General features: G+C 39.4%; 1 protein-coding gene across 2 annotated transcripts in view; it reads right to left on the bottom strand.

Moving 5' to 3' along the window:
* The window catches only part of LOC149145336 (inorganic pyrophosphatase TTM1-like), a 359,903-nt gene that overhangs the window by 319,646 nt on the left and 26,925 nt on the right, over positions 1–13,332 (bottom strand). The window lies entirely within an intron of this gene.

Here is a 13,332-nt window from a genome sequence, read left to right as displayed (position 1 = left end):
TCAATGAAACTTCTAGAAATGATGAATAACATAGAAACAAAACTTCTAAACCAAAAACTTGAACAAGGACTTGAACTGACCCCTCCCAACCAGGACAAACATTCTGTCAAACACATGGTAAACATGCAATCTATAGGTCATGAATGCATATCTAAACATAGGGATCTAAAATTTATTCGAGGTTTAACAAGAAGGACTAATGCCTTCTCACAATAGCTTCCATAATGCCATTTAGGTCATGCATTCATTAACCAGACATTCATTAATTAAAATGTGATAAGATCCATACTTAAATCTGTCATATAACCATGCTTATAACCAGCATATAACCAAATATATAACAATGATAGAAAAACCATTAAAGCCACATAATAACAAGTATAATTACTCATAAAAAACAAGAGGAACTTAACTCTTATTAACCACATGCAAAGGCCACCCAAGTCAAGGACTTCCACATACCACCTAACCATAGATTGGCATAACCAAATATTTCTTTTAGCCAATCACCCCTGTGCCATATTCCAAGCATGAATGTGAGATCTCATGGGATAAACCAATCCATAAATAACCAAGGGAATCCAGAGGTTAAACCACATCCACCTTCACCATACTGTGATCTCACCTAAACTGGTCCTGAGATCACATAACCAAACTGAGCTTGGATGCCTCAGAATTCCTTCTCCATCCCTTGAGGATTTTGTCTGTCTCCACCCACCTGTTGAGGGTTTCCCGGAGAAAACCATCTCCACCCCCAACCATTGGAATTTTCCTAAGACCACCTCACCTAGATCCAAAACCTTCCAACAAACCAAAACTTAACCAAGAAAGAATCCCATCACACCATGTCTATCCAAAAATGGCAAGGCAAGGCTAAAACCACGACTGAAACCTGACAAAACCCATGCCAATGACAAAAAATAAACCAAATACACACATGTACATACCATGCATGCCAAAACAACTAGGAAATCACACATCCAACTTGTTACCTACAAGTATTCCCATTGAAGTTGCTTGATCCAACCTTTCCATGTTTGACCCTTCCTTTCCTTTGCTTTCCTTGTCCTTCCTTTTATTTTTTTGTCCTTCCTTTGCTTACTTTCTTTCCTTGTCCTCTTGGTGCTCTTCTCTTCTCTGAGACTAATTCCAAAAATGAACTGAAAAAAGGCCCCAAACTGATGCTATGATGCCTTTTTATTATTGATACCTCTAATTTCTTCATTTTCTTTAATTTTCCTTCAATTTCCTCCTCACATGCAACCTGTGACCTTTAACCTGCATTTTCTCCTATTTTCCTTTATTTTCATAAATAAAATACCAATAATGAATTTTTTCCTTTTTCAAATCCTTTGCCAATTCCCCCTTAGCCATAATACACAACAAGTGAAGCCTACTAGGATGTTTTTCCCAACATTCCGCTTGGAATAAATGTCCCATGACCTTGGTCTTATTTTTCCTTTATTAACTTTATTACATGAAATTTTAACCTGGGGTTGTTACATATATGATTGGATAAAAGCATAGGAATGCATGCAGGATGTAAAAGTTCAGATAAGATTCATATGTATATAATCTTGTGAAAATAAAGTTGGTCATAAAATATGCTTAAATATATGATATATAACGCTTGAAAAGGGAGAATTTGACTTACTCTAGGATGAATAAAGAAATAAGAATTTTATAACATTGAATAAAATCTATGGAAGATAAGTTCTAATTTGGTAATCAAGTTCGATCCTTGGGCACTTTGATGCATGAAGGAAGTTTCAAGTGGAGATGGTTGATGAGGATGTTGATGGTACGAGAAGGTCATCATGATGAAGTAAGTATGATTTTAATTGTTGGTTATCTGGTTAACATGATATTTTGCTACCTGGAAAAGGATGTTGCAGAAATACATGATGACAATTGAGGAAAGTTCAACTATATGGATAAAAGAGTATTGAGGGAAGCTCAATATCTGGAACTTGGAAACTTTGAAGTCAAGATCTCTTCATCATGGAATGTAGTAGTGCGGGAAGATAACCTGAAGGTCAAAGAAGATCACTTTCATAAGGAAGTTATGATCAAACAAAAGAGATGACTTAGATGCTATCATAAAAATGAAGAGTGGAGATGGTTCCATGATACCCCGGAAGAAAGAAAGCTTGATAGAATAGATGCAAAGGAAAGAGGGAGTCACGCATCTATGAAGAACCAGTAGTTGATACTCTAATGAAGATAAGCTATAAGGCTTCTGGTGTTGACTTCCTAAATAAAAAGGAAGTTTGGAATGTTCTCTATATTTGAGAGGGAACAAAGGAGTCTCCTTGAATAGGAGCAAGGATCAATTCTCTAATCAAATGGGAGAATTGGGATGTCCTCTCGGTTTGAGAGGAAGTGATATTAGACATCACATCTTCATTATCCTCTTCATGTGATGAAGAGAGAATGGAAGAGGATTGGATAAGCATATATTATTTGCTTGAGGATATAACATCCATGAAAGGAAATGTACCAACACTCATTGAGAATGGGAAAGGCATTCAAGAGAAGAGTGGTCGAAGAGGATCAATATTCTTTGAGGACTCAAGTATGAAAATCCAAGATAAAAATAGTCCTAAAAGGACATACCTTGTGAACATCCGAATGGGGTATGTGTTAATTTGATAGCTCAGGGACAAATTCCCTCCATGGTACAACCTTCTTCAGCATGAAAGACCCCTTCTAGCCCTTGGAAGATTTAATTTGGTTAAGGGAAAGTATATTTTAATTTGGAATCCAACATGTGCACAAAAGGATAGGTTGACCCTAAGAAGAATTTGGACACCCTTGGATGCCTATAAATACAAGTCAAGTGACCTTCATTTGTAGATAATCAATCATTCTTATTTCTGTGATTTGGCTCACACAACTATGAGGAGGTTTGCAAAGATTGGTTTGTACAGGTCGGAAATTGCAGGGTTAGAAACTAGCACATGTGATTAGGGTTTTTGGTTCCTAGACGCAGGAATGCTACAATATATTTTTGGTCACAACCACAAGCACGCAAGCTCATGCGTGTGGTTGGAAAGTTTCATCCACATGCACGAACACTCTCTGTGTGTGTTTGGAAACTAGGATTTGGATTTTATAGTTGACCACAAAGTTTGACAGTTGACCAAAAAGTTTGACAATTGACCGTAGAGTTTGACAGTTAATCACAGACTTCTGAATCAAGGTTTTGATTATCAACATTGTTGCATTCATCTCTTGGATGTTGTTTTGTTGATTTTGTTGGATTATTTTGTGGTTGAAGATATGGATCATTGTATTCTCTATTTGCTGAACATTTTATGACAATCTAATAAGAAGAAGAATTTGAAAGGGTTTTACCTGTAGTGGGTTTTTCCATGGTCTCCAACCAATCCTAGTGTCTCTATGTGTGAATTATTTTCTTCTATTGTTCCTTTATGTTCTGCTGCATTGATGATGATATTGTTATTTCTATATAATTGCGTATGTTGTTGAATAATGTTGTAAAACTAAATATTGCTATGACTATGTGGGATGAATTCTATATGTAAATGATGAAATGAAATTATCTTAAGCAAAGAATAATAAAGCCCAAAGAAACTTTAACATGGGATCACAGTTGGGCTGAAGAAAAGTCATTGAGATCACCCCTATAAAGAAACCATTGATGGGAGCAAGAGAAAATGAAGGAGACCTAAAAGAATCCTAGGGTTTGAAGGAAACCCTAGATAATTTGATTATTAGGGTTTGATGAATATCGTGAGGTTAGGGTTTGGAAGAAACCCTAGAATATGATAAAGGCTTGAGTTTTGCAGTCTAGAAACCCTAGCACAATTAATGAGGAGTTGTTCTAGCACTTGTGATAGATTCAACATAAGCTTAATTGGGTTAGTCTCAATTAGGCCTTGGTTATTGATGAAGACGATTAGATATATTGAAGGCAACATTGTCATATGGAAAATGGACAATGATGACTCTTGAAGACTGGTTCAAGAGGGAGAAATCACTTCTCATTTAAAGATAACTAATTTTTATATTTAAGTTAACTCTTTGTGATATTGTTCTTGTTTTATTGTTTTGATTATTACTTATACTTCCTACATGAACATTCAAAGTGTCTAAATCTTCTAACCTCTAGATGAGATGTGATAACCAGATCCTTCTTGAGGATCATCTAAAGTGCAGGAAAAGAAAGCTAGTACATGAAGAGAAGGGCTAGTGCTAGAAAAAGAAAGAAGTACTTGATTGACTAATAACTACAACTTCCTATGACAAATAGAAGCTACAAATTGCAAGGTATATGAATACTACAAGGTATGTATAATGTTATGATTTAGCTATAAGAGTGGATGGCAAGGTAATCCCTAAGGTATGATGAACATATCACCTTCATAAATGATTCATGCACGCATATGAAAATAAGTTTGATATCTAGTACATGTGACATATTGGTGCACTTGACATTTGGCATGTATCGTACATTTTAGACACCATGCATTTCCTAATTTTTTAAAAGTTGGCTAGAAACATTGATTTTTGATACATGGCAACTTGATAATATTGTTAATTCTTGCCACAAGCATGAAATCCATAGTGACAAAAGTGTGACAATAAGATTGATATTCATGATATTCTTGTTGACCTTGTTTAGGTTTTGATAAGCTTAGTAAATTTGACAATGTGATAAATCTGGATGCCCTGACTTGATAGTTGAGTAATGTGATAAAGAAGTGACATTGTGATTATGATCCTTGAACTATGATGATACATGTGTCAGCTACCCTAATTATATGACACTAACCCTTGATGAATGTTTGATGTCATGTTCATAGGTGATGATAAAGTTAGCTATGAATATGATGCATATATGTTTGAATCTAACAATTTTTGTTGATTCATTACAAAATTATGATAGACATGTTGATGTATTAAATTATGATGACTGATGTAGCCTTTCATTCGAAGGGAGAAACTCTCCATAAGATCTTGACACCTATTATTATTTGTAGAAAATGAAAAAATACACATGACTATTGAATAAAGGATTCTGAACATGAATAACCATATGATGTTGTGGAAAAAGTTTTGGCAAGTTTTGGTCTGACTAGAGAAAGTCTCTCCTAGTCCAAGCCCCAACTGCTGGGAGAAAAGGATTAAGGGTGCAATTATAAGCCTCCCAACCGCACGAAATAGAGCTTATGGGTGCATTTGAGCATGTAGGTTACAAATTGTGAATCCTCATGCATGAAACCAAGAGTGCACCAACTGTATGACAGTCCTACAAACATGTTGTAGATGATGAAGATTTTTGTGAGTAGGGAAGTTTTTAAGATATACATAATTTTTGATGTATTATAGAGAAAGTGAATGTATTGGCTAATCTTGTGTTTGCAGGTGATTGAAATACACATATCAGAATGTCGTTTTCATTGACTTAATCATTTGAGCTAGTATATGACAATATTTGGCAACAGTTGCAAGAACTTGATAAAAATTGGCTTATTGACTTGACTTAATATAGATAAGTTGTATTATAATTTTGACATGATGCTTGACAGTTCATAGATAAGTTTTGGCTTATGGATTAATTGAAGTCATAATGATAACAAGTTAGGGTTTTGATCAAATTTGGTACTTGACAATGGTGATTTGCTTTAATGTGACATGACATGGGAATAGTAACTCTCAGTGATTACTATTGGTATTCAATATTAATTCTATATTGAAATCATTGGCATTGGTTCATTGGTTGAAGTATAAACAATTGTGATTTAGTATATAGTGATTTTTATCGCAAAAATCTCACAATAGATGGCAAAAACTTATATGACTTATCCTTGGTGTATGCATTCACATTTAGTGGAATAAATGATTCATATTATGATCATAAGGATGACTTAATGAAGGTGTGACAATTGTTGACAGGTCAAATAGATAAGGTTGCAACCTAGTATTTGGATGTGAGCTCTACCTGGGGACTTGGATTGAAAATCTTAACAGTGATATTTGAAAAAACTTTCATGGTTTTGATATTAGTTTTTGATTTGACATTTAAGGCCTGATAAGTAGACTTGATTAATTTGACTGCCCAATATTGATTTGTTTGAGGTTGAGTATATTGGTTTGGTTAGTATTATGTTTTCAAAAAGCATTGTATGGTTTGAAGTAAGCTTCCCGAGCATGGTATGTCTGTATTCACAATTATCTGGTAAAGCCTAGAAGATGTGTCGATCTGAACCTCTACTTCAAAGTGGTCCAAGGTATGCCTTTGATTTTGGTTTATATGCTAATGATCTATTCTTGACGGTACTGAGCCTCTGATGACCAAAGTAAGAGTGAGTGGGCCTCTGAAGTTTGGTGTAGATTTTCAATTGCTCATGAAGTTTTAATCAAAATCACAAGACACAAACCTACTCTACTGCTCTGCAGAAGTTAATTCACAATTTAGAAAAAAAATTCAGGCATGCAATAAGAAATAACACACATGCACATAATATTTTTCCTGGGGAAAACAATATGCTAAAAACCCCAATGCCTTCTTACTTAATCTGATGAATAGAGATGTATTCCAATTGGTTTTCTCAATTGAGCACAACTTGCAAGTGAATAACCTATCTCTCTGCTCGTTGAGAAACTCTGACCCATAATTAGTCAATTTATGTCTTTGCTTGAGCCCCTATTTCCTTACGCAATTCTTGAGGAACTATGCCCCATATTATTTAGGAAATTCTCCAAAATGCTTGCGCAATTCCTCAGGGTTGATCACCTGACCAATACAATAAACTATACACTCAATCTAGTATATAATTAATTGTACACTACCTTGGAATCTCCACCATAGTTGGGGAACTAAAATTCTTTGCATGCATAAGATAATTTAGTTTCATGCATCAGTTAGCTGTGTTGAGATTGCAACAAGATGATGGAGCTTAGTGAAAAGAGTCGCCTTCACTAAGTGGGCCCGCAGGCTATTTTTGGCGCAAGTCTATTTTTAGACTATGTCTATTTTTAGACATATGGATCATGTCTATGTTTATGGATGATTGATCAAGTTGGGAAAATAGATGGACTTCTATTTTTGATGAAAGTGTGAGTGATCACAGTGTGAGTGATCAAGTCTATTTTTAGACTGGCTGTCAAAAATAGAAAAGTCAAATATTATTATCTCACAATAATATTTGGACTATAAACTTAATCTTATTCTCTTGGAGCACTTCAGTTTGAGCTACGGAAGTGGCACATGCAGCTGTCAGAAGGAAATTCGTTTTTCTTATGAGTCAGTTGAGTTGTTGCATGCATGACTTCAGTTAGAACTCAAGTGAGTTGAGTTTAGTGGACTGGAGGTACAGTTGATGGAGTTGTGTTCAGTTTAACTTAGTTAAACTGGTTGTAGTTAGTCTAACTGCAGATAGACTAATGATGAGTTGTTATTAACTCATAATACAACTAAAGAATACATCAGTTAACTCAGTTGCATGTCAGTGCATGTTCAGTTCAACAGGGACAGGTGGTAGAGAATCAGATTGCTATCAGTTGTGACTATAGTTGTGCACCAGATCTTGCACAATCAAAGGATTGAGTATGCCAATGAGTTTGTTCACGTATTTGGCCCGCATTTTAGCCTTTGCTCACGTCCACAAAGAGTGAGTGACTATTTTGCAGGTGAAAATCGAGTTTGGGAAGCAATTCTCATCAGTTCTTGAGTAGGTATTGAGCAGTGGAGGCAGGCAAGCAGTGGAAGAGATTTGGAGATCAGATCTGAGCTGTATTGTGTGTAACAGAGGTGGAGATACTCGTGAGAAGTATTATGCTGTGTAATGTTACATGACTCAATCATTAATATACAGATAGTGTGGGGTTTTTAGCGAGATGCTTTCCCCGTGATACAAACTGTGTTAATGTGTGAATGCTCTTGATGTTTTATTGTTATTGATGCTGCTATATTCTTGATCAACGTAGAGGAGCTTATGTATTGTGTATGTTTTCCGCATTAGTACATGATCAGGATAATCTCCATTGAATATGTGTTAAATTATTCAAAATTTCTACATGGTATCAGAGCTAGATAATTGTAGAAAAAGTTTCTACATGGTATCAGAGCTAGATAATTGTAGAAAAAGTTTCTACATGGTATCGGAGCAGCTTGATTTGTAGAAGAGATTTTTACAGGATATCAAGCGAGGGTTGATCGGAAGCAGTTGAGTTGGTTGCTGGTGGAATTCGAATTTGCAGCAGTGTTTTCTTGGTGACAACGCAACAATGTCTTTCAACGGATTGCGATTGGAGTATGCTCTTGAGGGAAGCTCAAACTATATTGCATGGAAGGACAGGATGGAGGCAGTATTGGATGATAACGGGCTGAAGGAATTCATAGATACGGATATCCCAAAGCCTACTGATGCTACTCAAGCTGATGCTTGGCAAAAGAAGATCGCAAAATGTCGAAGAATTCTGTTGGAGGGCGTGAAGGATCACATTGTGTCCAGCCTCCATGGAAAGGCTACTCCATATTTGATGTGGAAATCATTAATAGAATTATTCCAAAGCAAGAGCGATCAGAGGAAGCTGGCGCTCAAAGATAAACTCAGAAACATCAAATGCGAGAAGGGAGACAGTATTCCCAAGTATCTCACGAAGTTCATTCAGTGTCGAGATGAGCTGGGAAGTGTGGGGGTTACTGTCGATGATGAGGACTTGGTGAGCTTGGCTCTCCTTGGTCTTCCGAAGAGTTGGCATTCCTATCAGGACTCTGTCAATGGTCGGGAGAAGTTGCCAGGATGGGAAAGACTATGGTCAGATCTTGTGCAGGAGGAGATCAGGCGGAGTACCAGGGACGGATCTTCGTCAAAGGGAGCTGATGAAGAGAATTGTGCTTTGGCTGCCAAAGCAAAGAAAGGGAAGAGCAAGAAAGCTTCTCAGTCTGGTGCGAAAGGCAAGAAGCAGGATATGTCCAAGGTGAAGTGTTTTCACTGTCACCAGCATGGACACTATGCCACAAATTGTCCGCAGAAGAAGAAGAACAAGCAAGCTGCTGGATCTGCAGGGGGAGAGGCTTTAGCTTCTCAGTTTGAGCTTGATTTTTCATTGATCGCATGCTTGGTTTCAAGTGTGATGGGATCAGTGTGGTTTCTGGACAGTGGTGCGTCTTTTCACATGACGGGAGATAGAGATTTGTTCTCTGATCTGGAGGACAAAGATCTTGGAGTGCACATCGAGATGGGCGATGATGGTAGATACAGTGCGACTGGTATCGGTACCATTTCCTTTGAGAGGGAGTCTGGTAAACCCTTTGTATTGAAGGAAGTCATGCATGTTCCAGGATTGAAGAAGAATCTCATCTCAGTGGCGATGTTAGAAGACAAGGGGTATGATGTTGTTTTCAGCGAGGGAAAGGCCTTCCTGCGCAGCAAGACAACTGGTGAGACCCGGAAGATAGGGGTTCGAGTGAGGAACCTTTATCAGTTGCATGTAGATGGATGCGCAGGAATGGCAGGCAAGGCAGAAGGATTGGTGAGCCGGGATGATGGCGAGTTGTGGCACAGGAGATTGGGTCACCTTCACCATGGAGCCTTGAAGATACTGCAGCAGATCACTACAGGCTTCCTAAAGGCACACTTGCGCAGTCAGATCAATGCAAGGGGTGTACTTTGGGGAAGTTTGTGAAAGCCACCTTTCACGAGAAGGATAGTCGCGCCACGACGATCCTTGAGAGAATTCACACAGACATGTGTGGACCTTTCTCAGTTGCTTCGACAGCAAAACACAGGTATTATGTGATTTTTGTTGATGATTTCTCTCGTAAGTGCTGGATCTTCTTCATGCAGAAGAAGAGCGAGACATATTCAAAGTTCTGTGAATTCAAAGCACTGGTCGAGAAGGAGTCGGGGAAGAAGGTGAAGGCTCTTAGGACCGATAATGATGGTGAATACATCTCGGACGAGTTCAAGGATTTCTGCAAGGCAGAAGGGATTCGTAGAGAGCTCATAGCTCCCCATAACCCACAGCAGAACGGGGTAGCTGAGCGGAAGAACAGAACGATTGTGGGTGCTGCACGGGCAATGTTGCATGATCAGGGCCTACCCCTTCACTTGTGGGCGGAAGCATGCAATACAACAATTTATGTGCAGAACCGTTGTCCTCATAGGATACTTGGCATGAGTACACCCGAGGAGGCTTATTCTGGTAAGAAACCTGATCTTTCTCATTTGAGGATTTTTGGTGCTAACGTTTACATGCATGTGACGAAGGATGCCAGAAAGAAGTTGGAACTGACTGCAGAGGTTGGGATATTTGTGGGGTACACTGATACGCCCCACAACTATCGTGTGTATTTGCCAGATAGTGGTAAAACTGTTGTGCGACGGGATATAAAATTTCAGGAGGAGAAAGCCATGAAGTGTTCGCTTGAGAGGGAGCTACACTTGCATGCAGATGAGGAGCTATTAGTTCCTAAGGATGAGCTTCAGGGCGTGGATCAGCCACAGGACGAGGTTCATGGAGTGGAAGAGACCACTCATGTAGCGCCAACCATCAGAGGGCGAAAGCGCTTGACAGAAGCTGAGCGACTGGCTCAAGATGTAGAGAAAGTTGTAGGACCACCTACAGCCCAACGCAGGCAGAGACAGTCACCTGATCGGTACACTGGATACATGGCTCTTATGAGCAAGTGTGTTGTGACTGAGCCATCCTCTTTCGAGGAAGCTGTGGAGGATCCCGCATGGGTAGACACCATGGTGGAAGAGTATGATTCTATTGTCAGAAACAGTGCATGGGAGATTGTTCCTAGACCGGAAGGGAAATCAGTGGTGGGTTCGAGATGGATCTACAAAGTTAAGCAGGCAGCTGACGGGAGTGTGGAGAAGTACAAGGCAAGATTTGTTGCCCGAGGCTTTTCTCAGATTGAGGGGATCGATTATGAGGAGACCTTTGCACCTGTCGCAAGGTATTCTTCCATACGGACGATTCTTGCTCTCTCAGCGCAGATGGGATGGCACATTCATCAGATGGATGTGAAGACTGTGTTCCTCAACGGAGTCATTGAGGAGGAGGTGTACATTGAGCAACCCGAAGGCTTTGAAGTCTTCAGCAGCGAGTCGCATGTGTGCAGGCTCAAGAGAGCGCTGTATGGGTTGAAGCAAGCACCACGTGCTTGGTACACACGGATAGACAGCTATTTCACAGGACTTGGATTCTCCAAGAGCGAGGTGGATCCGAACCTATACCAGATTGTGGTGGAGGGTAAGTTGCTTATCATTGTACTGTATGTTGATGATTTGATTCTAACGGGTGATGAGCTGTTGATACTGTCATGCAAGAAGGATCTTGCTACAGAGTTTGAGATGAAGGACTTGGGCCTCCTTCACTATTTCCTAGGATTGGAAATATGGCAGCGCAGTGGTGGACTGTTTGTTTCTCAGGGCAAGTATGCTCGGGAGATACTGGAGAAGTTCAACATGCATGGCTGCAAGCCTGTTGATACTCCTCTTCCTGGAGGTTGGAGGAAGGAGGATGCCACTTCGGGAGAAGAAGTGGATGCCACTGTTTATCGACAGTTGGTGGGGTCGCTGATGTATTTGGTCAATACACGACCTGATATATGCTATGCAGTTAACCAGCTTTCACAAGCTATGGTTAAGCCTACCAAGCTCTTCTGGAAGGCGGGCAAGCATGTATTGCGCTACTTGAGAGGCACATCGGGATATGGTTTGTGGTACAGACAGGAGGATGAGGTGAAGCTATGTGGCTTCACGGATGCAGATTGGGCAGGGAGCCCAACAGACAGAAAGAGCACATCAGGAGGGGTCTTCAGTATCGGATCGACAACAGTTTCTTGGTACAGCAGGAAGCAGAGATCTGTGGCACTCAGTTCAGCGGAGGCCGAGTATATGGCAGCAAGTTTGGCTGCATGCGAGGCTATATGGATGAGGAAGATCCTGGTTGGTTTGTTCGGTTCTCATTTGGATCCTACTGTGATTTATTGTGATAACCAGAGTTGCATTAAACTCTCGGCTAATCCTGTATTTCATGATAGATCTAAACATATTGACATCAGGTACCATCATATCAGAGATTGTGTGCAGCGGAGGATCATGTTACTTTCGTACATTCCAATGGAGTATCAGGATGTTGATATTTTGACGAAGGCTCTCACCAGGAGCAAATTCGAGTACCACCGAGGCAGGATAGGGGTTGCTGATAATCCATATCTTGTCGAGAGGGAGTGTTGAGATTGCAACAAGATGATGGAGCTTAGTGAAAAGAGTCGCCTTCACTAAGTGGGCCCGCAGGCTATTTTTGGCGCAAGTCTATTTTTAGACTATGTCTATTTTTAGACATATGGATCATGTCTATGTTTATGGATGATTGATCAAGTTGGGAAAATAGATGGACTTCTATTTTTGATGAAAGTGTGAGTGATCACAGTGTGAGTGATCAAGTCTATTTTTAGACTGGCTTTCAAAAATAGAAAAGTCAAATATTATTATCTCACAATAATATTTGGGCTATAAACTTAATCTTATTCTCTTGGAGCACTTCAGTTTGAGCTACGGAAGTGGCACATGCAGCTGTCAGAAGGAAATTCGTTTTTCTTATGAGTCAGTTGAGTTGTTGCATGCATGACTTCAGTTAGAACTCAAGTGAGTTGAGTTTAGTGGATTGGAGGTACAGTTGATGGAGTTGTGTTCAGTTTAACTTAGTTAAACTGGTTGTAGTTAGTCTAACTGCAGATAGACTAATGATGAGTTGTTATTAACTCATAATACAACTAAAGAATACATCAATTAACTCAGTTGCATGTCAGTGCATGTTCAGTTCAACAGGGACAGGTGGTAGAGAATCAGATTGCTATCAGTTGTGACTATAGTTGTGCACCAGATCTTGCACAATCAAAGGATTGAGTATGCCAATGAGTTTGCTCACGTATTTGGCCCGCATTTTAGCCTTTGCTCACGTCCACAAAGAGTGAGTGACTATTTTGCAGGTGAAAATCGAGTTTGGGAAGCAATTCTCATCAGTTCTTGAGCAGGTATTGAGCAGTGGAGGCAGGCAAGCAGTGGAAGAGATTTGGAGATCAGATCTGAGCTGTATTGTGTGTAACAGAGGTGGAGATACTTGTGAGAAGTATTATGCTGTGTAATGTTACATGACTCAATCATTAATATATAGATAGTGTGGGGTTTTTAGCGAGATGCTTTCCCCGTGATACAAACTGTGTTAATGTGTGAATGCTCTTGATGTTTTATTGTTATTGATGCTGCTATATTCTTGATCAACGTAGAGGAGCTTATGTATTGTGTATGTTTTCCGCATTAGTACATGATCAGGATAATCTCC

The sequence above is a fragment of the Pinus tabuliformis genome, chromosome X (assembly GCF_031772625.1).
Source record: "Pinus tabuliformis cultivar Carrire ecotype Pingquan chromosome X, CPIR1, whole genome shotgun sequence".
In the NCBI taxonomy this organism is placed as follows: Eukaryota; Viridiplantae; Streptophyta; class Pinopsida; order Pinales; family Pinaceae; genus Pinus; species Pinus tabuliformis.
The sequence above is the reverse complement of the archived record's forward strand: the minus strand, read 5'-3'. Positions and strand labels throughout refer to the sequence as shown.